This window comes from Pinus tabuliformis, chromosome J, assembly GCF_031772625.1.
Source record: "Pinus tabuliformis cultivar Carrire ecotype Pingquan chromosome J, CPIR1, whole genome shotgun sequence".
Taxonomy (NCBI): domain Eukaryota; kingdom Viridiplantae; phylum Streptophyta; class Pinopsida; order Pinales; family Pinaceae; genus Pinus; species Pinus tabuliformis.
In genome coordinates, this window is record NC_142295.1 from 1,002,757,757 (window position 1) to 1,002,777,758 (window position 20,002).

A 20,002-nucleotide genomic window follows, 5' to 3' on the forward strand; every position below is an offset into this window, starting at 1 on the left:
TCCCAGGTCAGGTCGTGCCAGAAATGCCAATTGTTTGTTGAAAGAAAGAAGTTTTCTCCTCTCCCCCTGATTCCTGTGCACATAGAGGAGCCTTTTAGACAGTGGGGACTAGAATTCATTGGAGAAATAAACCCACCGTCTAGTGGCTAACATAAATGGATTTTAACAACCACTGACTATTTCACCAAGTGGGTAGAGTCTATCCCAGCTAGAAATGCTACTGACTCAGTGGTGATAAATTCATGGAGGAGAATATACTATCCCGCTTTGGGTCTCCTTTTAAAATTATCACTGATAATGCGCACGTCTTCAAATCTGACAAGTTCACCAACTTCTGCCATAAATTGAATATCATTATTGGACACTTCACTACATACTACCCTCAAGGGAATGGCTTGGATGAGTCTTCAAATAAAATTGTGGTGAGGGTTCTAAAGAAGACCATCACTGAAAATAAAAGGAACTGGGACTCCTAACTGAAGTTTTCTCTGTGGGCTAACCATGTAACACCTAAATGATCCACTGGGAAATCACCTTTTGAGCTAGTATATGGCAAGGTTGTTGTCTTCCCAATCCAATTAGCAATGCCAGTAGCTAAGTTGCTACAAGAAGCCGAGGAAGAGCCAAGCACCTTGACTAGAAGGATAAATCAGTTGGTGGAGCTTCACGAGAACAAAGAGTAGGTGGGGATCAAATTGTCAAACTACCAGCAAAGGATGAAATCTCTATTTGAAAAGAAGGCTAAGGAAAAACCTCTTCAGCAAGGAGATTTAGTTCTCAAGTGGGATGTCCGACAAGAAGACAAAGGAAAACATGGGAAATTTGATTCGCTATGGTTCGGCCCCTTCAAGATTGTAGAAGAGAGGGGAAATAACACTTACATGCTTGAAAACTTGGATGGTGAACTATTGGAACTGCCTGTAAATGGTCAGTTCCTAAAATTTTATTTTCAAAACTAGAGATATTTGCCTCTTGCTCATTGTAAATATCCAGTGTGTGTGTTGAAATTTTTATTTGAATTTTTCAGTTTATTATCAAAAAGTCCCTTTTCACATAATTTTATTTTGTTTAAGAATGACTCCATGCCCAATGGAAGGAAAAGCTACTGGTCTGCAGGTCCTTAACACCTTGCCAGCAAGGCACTGTCCCCAGTTGGAGCCAATGTTGTCACTCACTGCATTGTGGGTTTCAATTGGTCAAGATTTCCCAAGAGCAGTGAAGTTTGGAGCCACTTTCCCAGGCCACAAAAATCAGTTTAATCATACCCTCTCCATTGCCTAGTGCTCGGAAATAACTTTCCAATGGTATATAGAAGTCCAAGAACGAATTTTTGGATCGGAAGTTAGAGCTTGTTGATGATCACACTTGGAAAGCCTTGAAAACCAAGAAAATGACTAAGTATGAGGGAAAATATCGCATATCAGGCCCCCCCGGCACAATGAGCCCCACACATCACAATCTCTCATATCAGCAACCCCACAGTCCCGCAATATAGGCTCATCGGCACATTGGCGATGGGAAATCCCACATCCCATAATCCCACAATCCTGCATTATCAACATAGTGACGGAGCAAAGGGTTGCCACTCTAAAGACCGTGCGGGGGCCAATTCTACGAGGTAGTGTAACAATGTCGGGGGAGGCCTAAAAGAGTTAACAAAGGAAATGCAGAACAAAACCAAGGCCAGGCCTCCTCCTTTCTCTCCCCTCCACATGGCATCGACGATGGGAAATCCCACATCCTGCATTATCAACATATCGGTGGAGTCTCAGGGCATACACTTATGGTTATTGGTGGTTCACGGTGCCGAATGTCGACATCGCAACCCGTAGGTCCCGCATCCCGCATCTCGGCGACCCCGCAGTCCTGTAGTCAAAATAGTCCCGCATCCCACACATGGTATGGCCCTCGCAATACCTGATGGGCCATCCTTAAGGAATTGCGAGGGGATTGGGGGGGGGGGGGGAATCGCCAATAAATCTGGGTCTTAGTGTTAGAGCGTCGGGGAGGTCAAAATCTAATTAACAAAGGAAATGCATGAAAAATAGGAGCGGCCGGCCCCCTTTCTCTCTCCTCCACGCGAAGGTACGACATATCGGTGATGGGCAATCCCGCATCTCACAATCATGCATTATCGGTGATCACAGGAATAGAGGGGCTACCTTCCCAAAAACCTTGCGGGGTTGCGATTCTGCGATACTTTGTAAAAGCTCCGGGAAAGGCTGACATTCATTTATAAGAAAATGCATGTCAAAACAGGGACGGGCAGGCCTTTTTATCTCTCTTCCAGGGGGCAATGTGGCGGCATATGATTGGTCCTCAGAGCTGACATGGCATCTGACGTCATCAGTGTCATGGCAGTATGGAGGGTGACGTGGCTGTATGGGTGACACGTGTCATTCAACGTTTTCAGGGGTATTATGGGGCCATTTCTGGGTGACACATGTCACCACTCATAAGGTGACATGTGGCAATGATGAAATCATCCCGTATATCGGCGATCACATCTGCCTAGGGGAGAAAATTAAGGAAAAGTGCATTCAGCCTCAGGATGCGGGATTCCAAGTAACAAAGAAAAAGGACCTCGATGTGATGTTTCATAGGTCATATTTGATAAGGTTTTAGCATCTAGGATATCGACCGATGTGGTGTAAGGGACTATCAAAGGCTTTTCAAATTATAAAGGAAAAGGCCCCTGAGCAGTAGTTGAAAGCCTTAGCGCCTGAAGCGCTAAGCGCTTGGTTCGAGCCCCCGATTACATGAAGGAAGAAGCATCAAAAGGGTTGAAATCGTAAGGGATTAAAGGCCAGTTGAGCTCACATGTTTCAAAGTGTTCCTTTGTTAAAAGCCCACGCTCAAAGTTCGTCCTTATTACATCATAATACAAGACACCAAGTTTTTCAAAGCTCAAGTAGTGTCTGGCAGAGTTTTAATGGGCAGATGGGCCGAGAGCTAAAGACTTAAATGGAGCATGGCACAACAATGGAGCAGTGCATGGGACTTAGAAATATTATGGATCATCATGGAGCCCCATCCCTCTACACAGCAAAGGAAAGCAAATACGACACTTATAGTTGATCCAACTCCTACTCCATAGAGGAAGGCCTTCGATTAATAAAAGTGGAAGTGATGGGAGCCAGGTGAGCAACACGAGAGGCCATACTATAACAAAATCTATTACCAGGATGGACGCTAAAACAATTTAATGCTTCTCTTTGACTGATATTTATTTTCAGGTCCTCCAATCTACCTTCCTTCCAAGGAGGCATTTAATTCTGTAATAGTTTTGGACCACAGAGCCATTTATGACTGATACATCTAGTCGACCCGAAAACTGAGTCTAGACTAGAGATATTTTGTTGTAATGAATGTTCTTTCTCCCCTCTCCAGATAAATAGGGGAAAGAAAGACTTAAAAAAGGTTCATAAATTCTATAGAAAAAACTACATGCTATTTCAGACTATATCTCTTTGTGACACAGAATTATTAGAATATCAAGGGAATGGTGGTGATTCCATCTTCAAGAATTACAGTATGTGTTCCCTATGTTAAAACCCATTTTGTGTTCATATTTCTTCTCTGTATCCATGCAATTATAGTTTCTAGAAATATTTCAAGCTTCCTCATAGATTTATTTGTATTGATATGTGAATGCAAGTGCCTGTAATTATATCACAGATTCACTTGTCTCAATACTGTTGATGCATATACCTGTGTGGACTATTGAAATCATATCTTTAAATCTGCAACACATGAATCATAGCATTCAACTCCTCCTTCATCCATGATTTTTACTTGTAATGCCTCAAGCTCTATGTGTTAAGTGTAGAAGTATTGAAGCCTTATGCTCTATGTGATGTGTTGCTCCTTCTCTTTGTCCTCTCTCATCCTCCCTGCAAAATCTTATTAAGACGTAAGCCCTTGAAATACTTGGCCTCCATTATTTTATTGCATATTTCTGAGATCTAAACCTGTGAAGAAGTACCAGAAACCCATGTCTTATTTCTTTGGATAAATGAACCAACCCATTTCCTATAAATATATGTATATATAACACATAAGTGATGTCTCCAGGTTCCTGTAAGTCATTTGAGACACACAAATCTAGATGTGCCCAGACACTAGTCTTGTAAGCAATCCAAGGCTGCCTCTAGGAGCTACAACACAGGGATGACTATGTCCCTGGAGATTTGCACTGAAAAATGAAGGGGAGAAAGTCTTAGTGCCACCTGCAGTTGAAAGTGGGCATGGGACTATAAAATACTCTACAGGAAGGGACTTTGCCAAAGGGATATTACTCCGTGATACTCAGGAGTATGACGAAGTTCGAAGGAACTGCAACAAAGAAAAGGTGACTGCGCCAAAAGGGAAGGTTCAATGAAGTTGACCGGAAATATGACTGTTAGAAGGAAAAAGCTACCATTAAAAGGAAATTCCATTGAGGGGCGTGAGAGAAGAGAATTGACGAGGCATAGATGGTTGTATATAGCCCCATACCTGCATTAAATAAGCAAATATTAGCCAATCATGGGGCTAGGAATTCAAATTCATTATAAAAACCGTATCCCGTGCCACATTTTACACTTTTCTATCTGGAGAATTTGAGAAGTTGCATCTAAGTATGAATATTAGAGAGCTATTGTATGAATGAGATGAGTTTTGAGGAACTTACTAAAGTATTTGTAGAGAGAGTATTAGCAGGTATAATGGAGGCAGAGACCGACAAAACAACAACAGTGAATGTACCCATGTCCCCAAGGTGCGTAAGTTCACCAAGAAAGCAGGTATCCAGAGAACCACAACCATAGAAGAAATAAGAGAAGAGGCCAGGTGAGCTCTCTAGGGTGGAACTTAGAACCTCCCCGAGAAAGAAAACACAGAAGGAAGTGCGCACGAAGAATAAGGAAGATAAGGGGAAAAAGCTGGTGCAGAAAGGAAAGAAGTTGATGCAGCAGAAGGTGCCAACACATTAATGACAATGAAGAGGAGGTCGAATTTCACTGAATGGAGACAGAGGGCTCAGAGATCCCCTCTGTGCTCCTGCCTTACATGCCACCATGAAAACTGAGTGCCAAGCTGGTTAAGGACCTGAAGGATGGAAAGTTTGGCATGTACACTCCATTGCTGCTGGAAGAAGTCTCATTTGAGGGTGAAGTGTTGGGGAGATCCCACAGCTGAAGATGGAAGATTGGGATTTTAATGTTCGGAGAAAATACCCGCAATTTGAGCCAATTAGCTATCTAAAGTAGGTTTAGTACCCAGAAATTGGAGTCACGAGGTTGGAGCTGCACTAGTGGGTTGCAGGATTGCAGAGAGTGAGCCTCTTAAACATGCTGAATGTGCCACACTTCGGTAGAAGCACATCCAGTACAACCTGTGTGCGGCAACTCCTCGCATTGGTACATGATGGATGCCTTTGGCTGGGGACGAGGATCCTGATTGACGAGATGTTAATAAGAAGAATCACAGTGTTGCCTCACTAGGGAAAATACCCCAAAGATGAATTTGTGGGCAAAAATAAGGACAAGGAGATGGTGGAAATGATGAAGGACAAGTTCAAACTAGTGAATAAATCACGGGGATATGATATCAATTCCATCGAGGACCAAGGGGTGTGCTTCCCCACGCACATTTTGGCAAGTAAAATAATGAGGAAGTGCAGGGCCAATGATGTACTTGTAGAAGAAAGAAAATGACCAAGGTAACCACAAACAAACGTTTGGGCATAGGCTGTAGCCAACCTAAGCTTAGAGAGAGCTCTCTCTATATGATTTAGTTTTGCTTGCTGGGATTTCAGGCTAGTTATGGATGTTCAGGGGGTTTTTGATTTGTATTGAAGATTGGGTGGTGGGATCCTTAAAGCAAATGGATAGAATGATGTCTCTAGACCATTGGGCTATGGAGTCAACAGAAGGGCAACAAAACTGGATCAACTCACTAAAGGGAATGTTCAAAGGGCAAGCTAGCAGAATAAAGTGCAGGTCTTTGGGCCAGAGGGGTGAAATAGTCTTAACCAGGGTGAGAGAGCAATTAAAAATTCTCAGACTGGGATCAAAATGAGGAATAGAGGGTAATCGGAAACAAAGGGAAATTAAGAATCCTTTGCTATAGATTATAAAGAAACAACCTAAACTAAGGAGCAATTAAAAATTCCTTAACTTAACTATCAGTTGAAAACATTTATAAGCCTAACTGTTAAAACAAAGTGTAATTAAACAAATTATGAGATAATATTCTAGTTATAGCATACGGTTTCAGAAATACATTAAAGATTGTGGAAAGAATTTAAGAAAGATAACAACAACATGAGAAAATACTTGTCTGCACTTCGCTCAACACATGAATCCTGTGAAATATCTGGTCTTTATTCATCAATCTAGCTTGCTGACTCAGTCAATGCTCCAACGACTTTACAGATTTTTGATCAATAAGTCTATAGAAATGTCTAAGAATCCACCCTACATACTTCGAATTGTGAATTATTTATACAAACGTTTATTACAAAATATCCCAAACTAACTTGAGATTTAATCTAAGAAATAAAAATATCTTCTTGCAACAAGATAGAGACAACTATTGAACTGCTTTCATGCTGTCCCATTTATTGTGGTACTGCTGGCCTTTATGGTTTGGTTTTAGCCCTTTAGGCTCTTGTTTAAACTATTATGCTGGAGGCTTCATTTACTTCAGGCTTTCATCTGATACTCTTTGACTTTGATGACCTGTCAATATCCTTTACTGTGTTTTTAGTTTTACTGTACATTTTAACTGTTTACTGTGTGTTTCAACAATAAATTATTTAGTTTTTATGTGTATCAGAATCTGGTAGTGGATATTGGTCAAGTTTTTTCATGTTTTATCTGTTTGTCTTCTAACTGTATACTTTGTCTGGTTCCTCTGTTTTGATAGTCAATGTCTCTGTGTGAATGTTTTCTTCTCTGCTCTATGTATAGTTGTCTTCTTCTTCTTAATATAGGCTTTTGAATAGGTTTCCTGTCGAGTCTTGGAGTAAACAAGTTTTGTGACTAGTATCAAAATTGTTTATCCAAGCTCTGGTCTTCTGCTAATTGCCTGCAAAATACAACAATCATTAAGAAAACATAGGTTGGCAGGAAAGTCAATTGATGGCTTTATTGCACAGGGATGTCTGGGGAAGGAGTCGTGGCAACGTTTTGAAAGTAATCAGAGGTCGAATTGTGTTGTAGAAGTTCAGGGTGGCACTGAAGGGTTTAATGGGTTTAACTGTGAAACGGGGCAAAAGGCATGAAAACGAGGGTTTTCTGGGTTTAACGGGAAACTTTTTAAATTTGGCGCAAAAATTCATATTATGAATAATAGGTGATTTATCAGGTAGGTGGGGAGGCGGTCTTGGAGGCCGTTGCACTGCTTATGAGGTGAAGGCAGTATTTAGGAGGGGTCACCCGATCTACTCTAGCAATTAACACGTAGCCTTTGGGGTTTGGGGGAAAACCGCTTTATCGGGCAGGTAACGATCAACCATCAGGTGTGGACGATATGGTTGTGGACCGTTGGATGAGGGGGATGGTGATCTGATGGTAGTTGGGTGAGGGAGGTGCGCGGGTGATAATATCTTGGGCTTTGGGGGGGCCCAGGGTTTTAATTACAACAGATTGTGATTATTTAAGAGGTTAATGATGGGTTAAAACAATTGGGCGGGGCTTAATGAAGGTTTAACTTAATTTTGGGAAAAGGTCGGGCGTTGGGTGAGCCCGATATGGCTGTGCATCATTGGATTTGGGCACAAATGATCAGACGATGGTTGGGTAGTGAAATAGCACGGATGAAATGAGCTAAGGTTTAGGGGGGGGGCAGGACTTTAATCACGACGGATTTGGATTATTTAAGGTTAATGAGGGGATTTCTCCGTTTTGTCAGGATAAGGGGTAAATGTATAGTTTTTATTAAAATTAAGGGTTGGGGGTATTTACTTATGGGATTTAATTAAGATAAGGGGAAATGTATAGTTTTTATTAAAATTAAGGGTTGGGGGTATTTACTTATGGGATTTAATTAATATACGGGAAAATGTTTTATCAGGGAATTATATAATAAAATTAAAAATTAATATGAAATGTGATGGGCAGAGTGGATACCCCCCTAAGAATAATGTAAAGTGTAACATTTGTGCATATACCTTATACTTGGGATACAATGTTTTTTGTGGGTTTTTTTGGAGAAATAGGATTTACATGGGGGTTTTCACTTTTCCTAGGCAAATTAAGTTTATCCTTAGGATAAGTGGTTTTATTAAGGAAATGAAGGGGGAATGAATTTTATGAAGGGGATTCTAACACGTGATGTCCATAAGTCATTAATATGAGGGTATGGTCCCACCAAAAGTCAGAGAAATGCTCTGAGCCTCTTTGACTTAAAGGATTTGAAGTGCTAGAACATACTTGTAGATAAGAAATTAGTAAGGGGAAAATTAATGAGGGGGAGTTAATCACATTAACTTGCAAACCTTTGTTTTTGCTTCCATAGTTGATCATACATATTGAAATATGTGTCTAAGCATGATGCATGTGTTTTGATCCAATCAACTTTGTAGTTCAACAACCTTTCTTCTACTTACCCATTTCTTACCCTAACATGTTTTCTTCATTTCTTTGGGTGCATTTAGGCTAGAAAACCCTTATATTATCTTTTCTTTTATAAAACAAACTATCTATTTCTAACCTTATATCATCCAAGGGCTCAGATTAAGCTTATGAGCTCCTTTTATTTTCTCTACCTATCTATGATCTGCCAAGATTAAACTGTTTGGTCAGATTTTATTCTCTAACTATAAACATAAAATTCAAAGCATGAAATAACCAAGATTAAACAGTTTGATTACCATGGATTGTGGCATGAATAACAAGCTGCACACAATCATTATTATGCATAAAAGTAAATAGTAGTGGCATTTAGACTTGCACACTTTCATGGTCTCTTTTTATTTTTGGGGTTCATATATTTTCATTTTTTTGACCTTCTCTTATTCTTTTTGTCCTTTAATTTTTCTTTTAGGACATACCCTCTTTACATTTTTTAATTTTTTAATATGGAAAACATTTGCAGAAAGAAAAGGTATGTACAATATTACAAGGCTTAACCTTTGTCATTCAAAATTATGACTCCTATTGGTATAGGAACCTAACAAAAGGATGCAGAGATAGAAACAAAGGAAACAAAGAAAGAGAAGGAGCATGAGGAACCCCTCAGTGATGCATGAGTATCAGAGGAGTCTCCTTTTATTGTTAAAAGGAGAGTACCAACAACTGTGGTGGGCCTGAGGAAAAAATAGAAAGCGGATAATTCTAGGGGCGCAATACTGCTGGTCCTCACTGATGGGGACATTGATGAAATTAGCGAGAAGGTCTAGGAGATAACAGCAAAGACCTGGGACAGAATATATGATCGCTATAAAGTGATCTTGGCTGAGGTACAACAGGGCATTGTAGAGTTGAAGGTGCTTCCACAGATAAAAAAACAACTAGAACAAATAACTTAGCCATTGCAGGTAGAGCGAAGAACAGAGACAAACTTCAGGGTTATAATTTTGCAGGTGCCAGTTGGGGCACTACAGTTCAATGCACCAGGAGCCTTTGAATTGTTGCTGATATTACCTTGCAAAGTGTCCCTTTGTGAATCTGCATTATTGATACTTATGACAGTGAATTTTTAAAGCTTAGGGCCTTCTCTTCGGGCTTCAACTTCGAAGATCACCTTCCAATCCAAACTAAAATTTTTGAAAGTAGAATATGTACAAATGGGAAATGAAAATTAGTAACTTGGTTCAAAGTAATGTTTTAGCATTCGACCACTCACTGGCCCACATTCTGCATCTGTACCATCAATTTCTCTCAAGAAGAAAGCATTATTTCCTCTATAAGCATAAATGACATAGGGACCTTTCCATAGGAGATCAAATTTCCCATGTTTGCCTTTGTTTTCCCTCCTTGAATCCCACTTGAGCACTTTGTTACCAATGTAGAAACCTTCAACCTTGGTTCTATTATCAAAAATATTTTTAATCTTTTCCTGTACAACTTGAGACCTGACATAGACCTCTTCTCTAGTTTGTTGTAGATGAATAGTTTGATTGATTCTTCTTTGGATACTATTTGGTTCAACTTGCAATTCTTGAAGTATCTTCATTACTGGTACTCCCAAAGAGGATGGGAAGATAGTTTCCATCCCATAAACTAGTTGATAGGGAGAAGTACCAATTGATTTCTTAGTAGTCAATCTGTCTTCCCATAAGGCATTGACTAGCTTTTTATTCCAAGTTTTCTTATTGTCCTCTAGTAACTTCTTGATGATGTTTACTAGGCTTTTGTTTGAGGATTCTGCCAGTCCATTACCTTGAGGGTAATATGCTATGGAATGGCCAAGGGTGATATGGTATTTATTGCAGAAATCTATCATTCTTTTGGATTTAAATGCTGCTGCATTATCAGTAATGAGCTTAGTTGGACATCCAAATCTTGATAGAATATTGGTTTCAAGGAAGGTTATGATAACAATATCTGTGGCTTGCCTTGAAGGTATGGCCTCTATCCATTTTGTGAAGTAGTCTGTGGCTGTGAGGATCCATTTGTGCTGGGTAGAGGAGGGTGGGTGAATTTCACCAATGAAGTCTAAACCCATTGTTGAAAAGTTATTTCAATAGAGATTGGCTTGAGGGGTAAAGGTAAGAGATTTTACTTCCCCTAAAAGATTTGGCATTTGTGACAGGAGGTCACATATTTTTTGACATTAACAAACAAGGTAGGCCAATAGAAACCAGCTCTAAGGATTTTATCTGCAGTGGTCTTCCAATAAAGGTGTCCTCCATAGTCACATGCATGAAATTATTCCAAAACTTTGTCAGATTCTTCTTTTAATAAGCAATTGAGAAGAATACCTTAATGATCTCTCCAAAACAAAACATTGTCTAATATACAAAATCTTAAGGATTTCATCTTCAAAAACCTTCTTTTAGTCCTAGATATTTTAGGAGGAGCTTGTAAATTCAGTAAAACGTAAATAATAGTGGCATACCAAGGTGATTCAAAAAAGCCCTGGTTGATTAGTGGAGTCGCCATCTCCTCCTCATTATCTATTGATGCGATAAAGTTTATATCCAAGGCCTGACAGTTTGATTCATCCATGAGTTTGGCTAAACCTTGGCCCTTGATTAACTTAGTAGGTTTGATTTCTATATCATACTCTAAAATAGTAGCAATCCACTTTCCCCTCTTTCCATCAGGACCATCCTGAGTTAGGATGTCTTTAACTACTGAATTAGGAACATAGGCTACTATATGAGAATATAAGATGTATACCCTAAAATCCTTAATGGATTTGACTAAAGCCAAGGCCTGTTTTTCCATTATGTTATATTTCAAGGGGGCATCTCTCAGGGCTTTGCTGAAGAAAGCAATGGGTTGTTCATAGCCTTGGTCATTTTTCTATAATAGAACAACAACTATTGTGTGCTTAGAAGCAAAGGAAAACAAGATGAAATCTCTGTCAAATTTAGGACTGATTAATACAGGTGTTTTAGTTAAGGCTAGTTTGATGTCTTCAAAGGATTTTTTAGCCTCAACAGTCCATTTTATGGTGGAGTCCTTTTTCAGCATGTTGTTTAGTGATCTAATTAACTCTGCTAGATTAGATATAAATCTTCTAAGAAAAATAATTTTTCCTAAGAAAGCTTGTAATTCTCTAATGTTCCTGGGGTGTCTTATTTGCAAGATGGCTTCTATTCTCGCAGGGTCTATTCTTATACCATCTTTTGAAATTATGTGACCTAACAACTTTCCTTCTTCTAACCCAAACAAGGACTTTTTGGGGTTCAAGGAGATTCCAAACTTCCTGCATTTAATAAAAACTTGCCTTAGATGATCCAAATGTTGATTGTCAGATTTTGAAAATACAGTAATATCATCTAAATATATCACAAGGAAATCATGAATTTCTTTTGCAAAGGCTATATCCATATCCCTATGGAAAGTGGCTCCTGCATTCATTAGCCCAAAAGGCATTTTCACATACATAAATGTGCCCCAAGGAGTAGTAAAAGCAGTTTTGGGTTGGTCATCTGGATGAACCAAGATTTGATTCTAACTAGAAAACCTATCCAACAGTGAGATTCTGGTTGATCCAACTACTCTCTATAAAATGTGGTCCATTTTGGGGAGAGGGTAATTGTCTTTTAGTGACACTTTGTTGAGGTTTCTAAGATCCACACAGAGTCTGATCTAACCAATTTTCTTTCTAGTTGGCACCAAGTTTGAGACCCAATCAGAAAATATGATTGGTGCAGTTATTTTGGCATCATACATCCTCTGAATTTCTTTTTCAATTGCAGGTAATAAGACATGATTGATCATTCTAAATTTTTGTTTGAAAGGATTTTGATTTTTTTTTAGTAGGAATTGTGTGCCAGATGATGTTGGTTGAATAGGATTTAAGGTCCTCATAACTCCAAGCAAAGACATTCCAAAATTCTTTCAACAAATCAATGTATTTCACTTTTTCAGTTGGAGGTAATGATTTTGAAAGTTTGATCAGTTTAGGATTTTCATTGGTGCCTATATTACATTCCTCTATATTAGACCTTAAAGGTTCCATTTTAGGTTTCCTAGGAACATCATTTGAATCAAATTTTTTTTCCAGAGGGGTTAATCCCTTTGGTAAGAAGTTATCCTTGAGATTAATTACTTCGGTTTCTTCACTGATTATTTCATCAATCTCATTTTGCTCCAAGTTATCTACATCTAATTTGGTAAACTTAGTTGGGTTGAGTCTATCTATTTCATCACCTTCTATCTCATTTATTTCTATCTTATCCTTAGTGTTAGGATCTATTGATGTATCCATATCTATATTGTTATTTACAAACTCTTATTATGAAATTAAAAAGTTATTTATCTATTTATCATTAGAAAATATTTGCAAATTCTTCAAATTGTCTAGAATTTCAGGTCTGTGCCTAACTTCAGCAGTGTACTGATAGTTAGGTTGGAAGGGTAATTTGCAGGTGCTGGAAAACATTGCTAAACTATGGGCTTGCATGTTATGTTTTCTAGGAATTACTGCAAGCTTTGTTTCTAGGAAAGTGTTAAGTATTTCTATGATAGTTTCCCTATAACAACTTAATATAGGGTCCTTTGTCATATATACAACATCAATCTGTTTCACAATTAGTTCAGAGTCTCCCATGACAGAAACTCTTTTAGCTCCTAAATTCCTAACTAACTTAAGACCTAAAATTAATGCTTCATACTCAACTATATTATTGGTACATTTAAAATTCAATCTATATGCATGGCCTTCTGAGTAATTATTTTCCAAATTATATATCCACACTCCTGCTCCTGCTCCTAACCTATTGACTGATCCATCAAATTCTAAATGCCATAATATCTCATGATCATAATTTACACTATCTGGTGCAACAAACTTTTCATCATTTACAACAATTTGACCTTCTTGTTCATTGAACAGTTTTGTAGTTTGGTTAGTTTCATTTTGTGTAGAAACTGCAATTTCTTTTGATTCTGCATTAGTACTGTCTAAATTATTTTCTTGTGTTTGATCAGCATTATACAGGATAAAAGAACTGATATCTGAGTGTGTGGAGTAGATGGGAAAGTTTTGAGGCTGATCCTGACTACTTACCATATATTTCATTAAGGTTTCTCAGTATAGTTTCTTAGGTTGTCCAAAAACAGAGATTGTTGCATATGACATATCTAGTTGTAAAGATCCCTAAAGTTTGGCTCCCCATGATCTGGATAACAACATGCCATACTTTGGTAGGATGTCAGCAACTACAATATCCATAAGGATTCTTTTGGCATGATATTGGACTAAAGTGACACACGGGTCTTTAACCAATCCTAGACACTTTACCTAGCTGGAGTCAAATGAGAATAAGTCTTTGTAAGGCCTTGTAATGTCTAGGTTCAATTTCTCCATTACTGATTTGGGCATTAAATTGTGGGAGGCCCCAGAATCCAACATTGCATTGTGTAGAATTTTGTCATGGATACTAAGGCTAATGTAAAAAGGTGGAACTCCTCCTTCTAATGGTTTTCCATTAACATCTAGACCAAATATGAGTTCTGGTTGGTCATCAAACAAGTTAACTGAATCCTCATTTTCAACAATGTTTAAGGTCTGGTTTATCTATGATTTATAAGTTTCATTCTTGATTAGTTATGTTAAAGGAACTGAAATCTTTAGCTTTTCTATCTCTGTTCCCAAATTGAATGGCAAAGAGACTTTTTCTGTTTGAAGGTTTTGAATTTTCGTAGCAGGGATTTGAGTAGGCTTGTCTTCTTTTTCTTTATTGGGGATCTCCTTATGTGGATTTTCAAATCTGATGTTTTGAGCTTTGTCCATTGGTTCCTTAGGTGGAATTGAAGTGGATGGTTGATCAGCAGAAGGTTGATCAGAGGTTATGTCTACAATTGTGGGGCTAGAAGGATTTGGGTTCTGCCTAGGGAGAATTTGGAGGATCTTTGAAACAGGGGCTTCTTTTATTTTCTTGGGTTGATTTTGGGCTGTTTTCTTAGTTTGTTCAGGGAAATCAACATTATTTTTTCTTCTTAGATTATACTGTTTATGAACTTCAAAGATGGCATAGTCATATCCTTGTTTGTAATCAGATTATTCCCTAGACTGTACCTGTAATTGCTGTAGCATATATAATTCCTACTCATCTTGGGTTAGAAAAATAATGTCCTCATCATTTATTCCCATTAGTTTAATTTGTGTATCTTGCTTTGGATCTTCTATATGGGATGTCTTTGCAAAATTTTCTTGAAAATGAGGCCTTATGTTCTGATCTAGTCCGTTTTTCCCAATGTTTTGATTATTTCTGAAATTTGGGTTTCTAACTGGAGGTGTTTGTTGGTTATCCCATTGGGGTTTCCTTTCCATGTTCCCTATTCTCTCCATTAGTATTTCCATACTTTTGGCTAAAATATCTATTTTAATTTCAGATGGTGAAGTTTCATCCTTTGCAGTTCCTCTCCTTTCATTTCTAACTCTAGCCCTTTTAGATAACAAATTAGCTTCTACACTAACTGCTACACTTTGCATTTCTTCTAAGGTCGGGGGGTTTCTTTCACTAAGTTGGTATGCCATATCCGTGTCAAAACCATCAGGGAACTTTATTAACGCTAAGTCAGGTGGGGGTCTAAGGTTAACTGGGATTGCATTATATATGTTATTGAATCTAGTGCAGTAATCTTGAACAGTTTCATTAGGTCCTATTCTAATATTCTCATATTCTAAAAGGATTTGTAAGGGATTCTTTTTCTTTTCCCACCTATCAATAAACAACCTTTGAAAATTTTCTAGGTCCACAATGTGGTTGGCAGGAAAGGCTTTAAACCACTTCTTGACATCACCAGTTAAAGTTTGGGCATATAGTCTCCTTTGGACATCGGCTTCATCTATTTCATGTAGTTCAGAAAATTCAAACATCTTGTTTACATGCTGCTGGGCAGTGTACTAACTAGTAGCATCAAATAGGAAAATCTTACTCTGATAATCTGCAGGCATAGCATGAAGTTGGGCTGGTAAATGAGAGGAGCATATCTGTTTGCCATTGCTGTAAGCTGGGAGGGGTTGAGATGTGGGGTTGAAGTACTTGGAGATGATGGAGTAGTGGATGAAGAACCAGGACTAATAGATGGTGAATGAGTAATGATAGGTTGGTGAGGGAGTGTAGGTACAAATGGTGGTGAAGAATGGACTTCAGAAGGTATTATTGTTGAAGTTGAAGGGAACAATGGTGAACTCAAAATAATGGAAAACTATTCAGAAAGCTCAGGGGTTGTGGTAGTATTAATGGATGATTGTGGAGATCTCAGAATGTATTCATCAATTGATTTTTTGGCCTATTGAAATTCAAGGTCTGCAATAAAATCAGGATCTAGAACAGTTTCACTGAGTGCATTTTTGGATTTTGTTCTAAATAATGAAAGATCAAATAGCACATCAAAGGGAAGTTCTTCTAAAAATAACCACTCATCAGGACATGAATTAGCTTTAACTAATGGTATTTGACTAGCTGAGCTTTCTTCTTTCTTAGATTTTCTTGAAATCAGGTTGGGATTATCAACCATTGTGCATGGTTTGGATCTGGATTAGCCCTAGTAAAATGAGTCTTCCTGGAAGCCAGAATTTCAAATTTTTTAATTGTTTTTGTGAGATTTTTTCAAAATAACTTCTAACAAATAACTTTAAGAGGCTCAAAATGTAGATTTAGAATTTTCTTAAAGCTTTATTATGACTGAGGAGTTGCTAGTTCCCTAGTGGAGTCGCTACTATGTTATCACTCAGAATTTTCTCTAGAAGTTATTAGAAGAAAGAAAATGACCCAGGTAACCACAAACCAACTTTTGGGCATAGGCTGTAGCCAACCTAAGCTCAGAGAGGGCTCTCTCTATATGGTTTAGCTTTGTTTGCTAGGATTTCAGGCTAGTTATGAATGTTCAGGGGGTTTTTGATTTGTATTGAAGATTGAGTGGTGGGATCCTTAAAGCAGATGGACAGAATGATGTCTCTAGACCATTGGGCTATGGAGTCAATAGAAGGGCAACATAATTGGATCAACTCACTAAAGGGAATGTTCAAAGGGAAAGCTAGCAAAGTAAAGTGAAATTCTTTGGGCCAGAGGGGTGAAATGGTCTTAACCAGGGTGAGAGAGCAATTAAGAATTCTTAGACCGGGATTAAAATGAGGAACAAAGGGTAATCAGAAAAAAAGGGCAATTAAGAATCCTTTGCTATAGATTATAAAGAAACAACCTAAACTAAGGAGAAATTAAAAATTCCTTAACTTAGATATCAGTTGAAAACATTTATAAGCCTAACTGTTAAAACATAATGTAATTAAACAAATTCTGAGATAATATTTCAGTTATAGCATACAGTTTCACAAATACATTCAATATTGTGGAAAAACTTTAATAAAGATAACAACAACATGAGAAAATACTTGTCCGCACTTCACTCAACACATGAATCCTGTGAAATATCTGGTCTTTATTCATCAATCCAGCTTGCTAACTCAGTCAATGCTCCAATGGCTTTATAGTCTTTTTGATCAAGAAGTCTTTAGAAATGTCTAAGAATCCTCCCTACATACTTCAAATTGTGAAGTATATATACAAAAGTTTATTACAGAATATCCCAAACTAACTTGAGATTTAATCTAGGAAATAAAAATATCTTCTTGCAAGAAGATAGAGACAGTTATTGAATTGCTTTCATGCTGTCCCATTTATTGTGGTACAGTTGGCCTTTATGGTTTGGTTTTAGCCCTTTAGGCTCTTTTCTGTTTAAACTATTATGCTGGAGGTTTCATTGACTTTACGATTTCATCTGATACTCTTTTACACTGATACTCTTTGACTTTGATGACCTGTCAATATCCTTTACTGTGTTTTTAGTTTTACTGTACATTTTAACTATTTATTGTGTGTTTCAACAATAAATTATTTAGTTTTTATGTGTATCAGAATTCTTGGTAGTGGATATTGGTCAAGTTTTTGTATGTTTTATCTGTTTGTCTTCTAACTGTATACTTTGTTTGGTTCCTCTGTTTTGACAGTCAATGTCTCTATGTGAATGTTTTCTTCTTTGCTCTGTGTATAATTGTCTTCTTCTTCTTAATATAGGCTTTTGAATAGGTTTCCTGTCGAGTCTTGGAGTAAACAAGTTTTGTGACTAGTATCAAAATTGTTTATCCAAGCTCTGGTCTTCTGCTAATTACCTGCAAAATACAACAATCATTAAGAAAACACAGGTTGGCAGGAAAGTCAATTGATGGATTTATTGCACAGGGATGTCCGGGGAAGGAGTCATGGCAATGTTTTGAAAGTAATCGGAGGTCGAATTGTGTTGCAGAGGTTCAGGGTGGTGCCGAAGGGTTTAATGGTTTTAACTGTGAAATAGGGAAAAAGGCATGAAAATGAGGGTTTTCCGGGTTTAACGGGCAAATTTTTAAATTTGGTGTGGAAATTCATATTATGAGCAGTAGGTGGTTTATCGGGTTGGCGGGGAAGCGGTATTGGAGGCCGTTGCACCGCTTATGAGGCGAAGGCAGTATTTAGGAGGGGTCACCCAATCTACTCCAGTGATTGACACATAGCCTTTGGGGTTCGGGGGAAAACTGCTTTACCAGGCGGGTAATGATCGGCCATCGGGCACGGTCGATATAGCTGTGGACTGTCGGCTGAGGGGGATGGTGATCTAACGATAATCTGGTGAGGGAGGTGCGCAGGTGATAATAGCTTGGGCTTCGGGGGGGCCTAAGAGTTTTAATTACGGAGGATTGTGATTATTTAAGAGGTTAATGACGGGTTAAAACAATCGGACGGGGCTTAATGAAGGTTTAACTTAACTTCGGGTAAAGGTCGGGCGTCGGGTGAGCCTGATATGGCTGTGCATCATTGGATTTGGGTGCAAATGATCAGATGGTGGTCGGGTGGTGAAATAGCACGGATGAAATGAACTAAGATTTGGGGGGGCCCCAAGACTTTAATCACAGCAGATTGGGATTATTTAAGGTTAATGAGGGGATTTGTCTATTTTGTCGGGATAAGGGGTAAATGTATAGTTTTTATTAAAACTAAGGGTTGGGGGTATTTACTTATGGGATTTAATTAATATACGGGAAAAGGTTTTATCGGGGAATTATATAATAAAATTAAAAATTAATATGAAATGTGATGGGCGGAGTGGATATCCCCCTAAGCATAATGTAAAGTGTAATATTTGTGCATACGCTTTATACTTAGGATAAAATGTTTTTTGTGGGTTTTTTGGGAGAAATAGGATTTACATGGGGGTTTTCACTTTTCCTAGGAAAATGAAGTTTATCCTTAGGAAAAGGGGTTTTATTAGGGAAATGAAGGGGGAATGAATTTTATGAAGGGGATTTTAACACGTGATGTCCATAAGTCATTAAGCTGAGGGTACGGTCCCACCAAAAGTCAAAGAAATGCTCTGAGCCTCTTTGACTTGAAGGATTTGAAGTGCTAGAACATACTTGTAGATAGGAAATTAGTAAGTAAGGGGAAAAAAGAATGAGGGGGAGTTAATCACTTGCAAACCTTTATTTGTGCTTCCATAGTTGATCATACATATTGAAATATGTGTCTAAGCATGATGCATGTGTTTTGATCCAATCAACTTTGTTCTACTTACCCATTTCTTATTCTAACATGTTTTCTTCATTTCTTTGGGTGCATTTAGGCTAGAAAACCCTTATCTTATCTTTTCTTTTATAAAACAAACTATCTATTTATAACCTTATATCATCCAAGGGCTCAGATTAAGCTTATGAGCTCCTTTTATTTTCTCTACCTTTCTATGATATGCCAAGATTAAACTGTTTGGTCAGATTTTATTCTCTAACTATAAACATAAAATTCAAAGCATGAAATAACCAAGATTGAACAGTTTGATTACCATGGATTGTGGAATGAATAGCAAGCTGCACACAATCATTATTATGCATAAAAGTAAATAGTAGTGGAATTTAGACTGTGACACTTTCATGGTCTCTTTTTGTTTTTGGGGTTCATATATTTTCATTTTTTTGACCTTCTCTTATTCTTTTTGTCCTTTAATTTTTCTTTTAGGACATACCCTCTTTACATTTTTTAATTTTTTAATATGGAAAACATTTGCAGAAAGCAAACGTATGTACAATATTACAAGGTTTAACCTTAGTCATTCAAAATTATGACTCCTATTGGTATAGGAACCTAACAAAAGGATGCAAAGATAGAAACAAAGGAAACAAAGAAAGAGAAGCAACATGAGGAACCCCTCAGTGATGCATGAGTATCAAAGGAGTCGCCTTTTATTTTTAAAAGGAGAGTACCAACAACTACGGCGGGCCTGAGGAAAAAGCAGAAAGCAGATAAGTCTAGGGGCACAACACTGTTGGTCCTCACTTTTAACAAGAAGGTCTAGGAGATCACAAA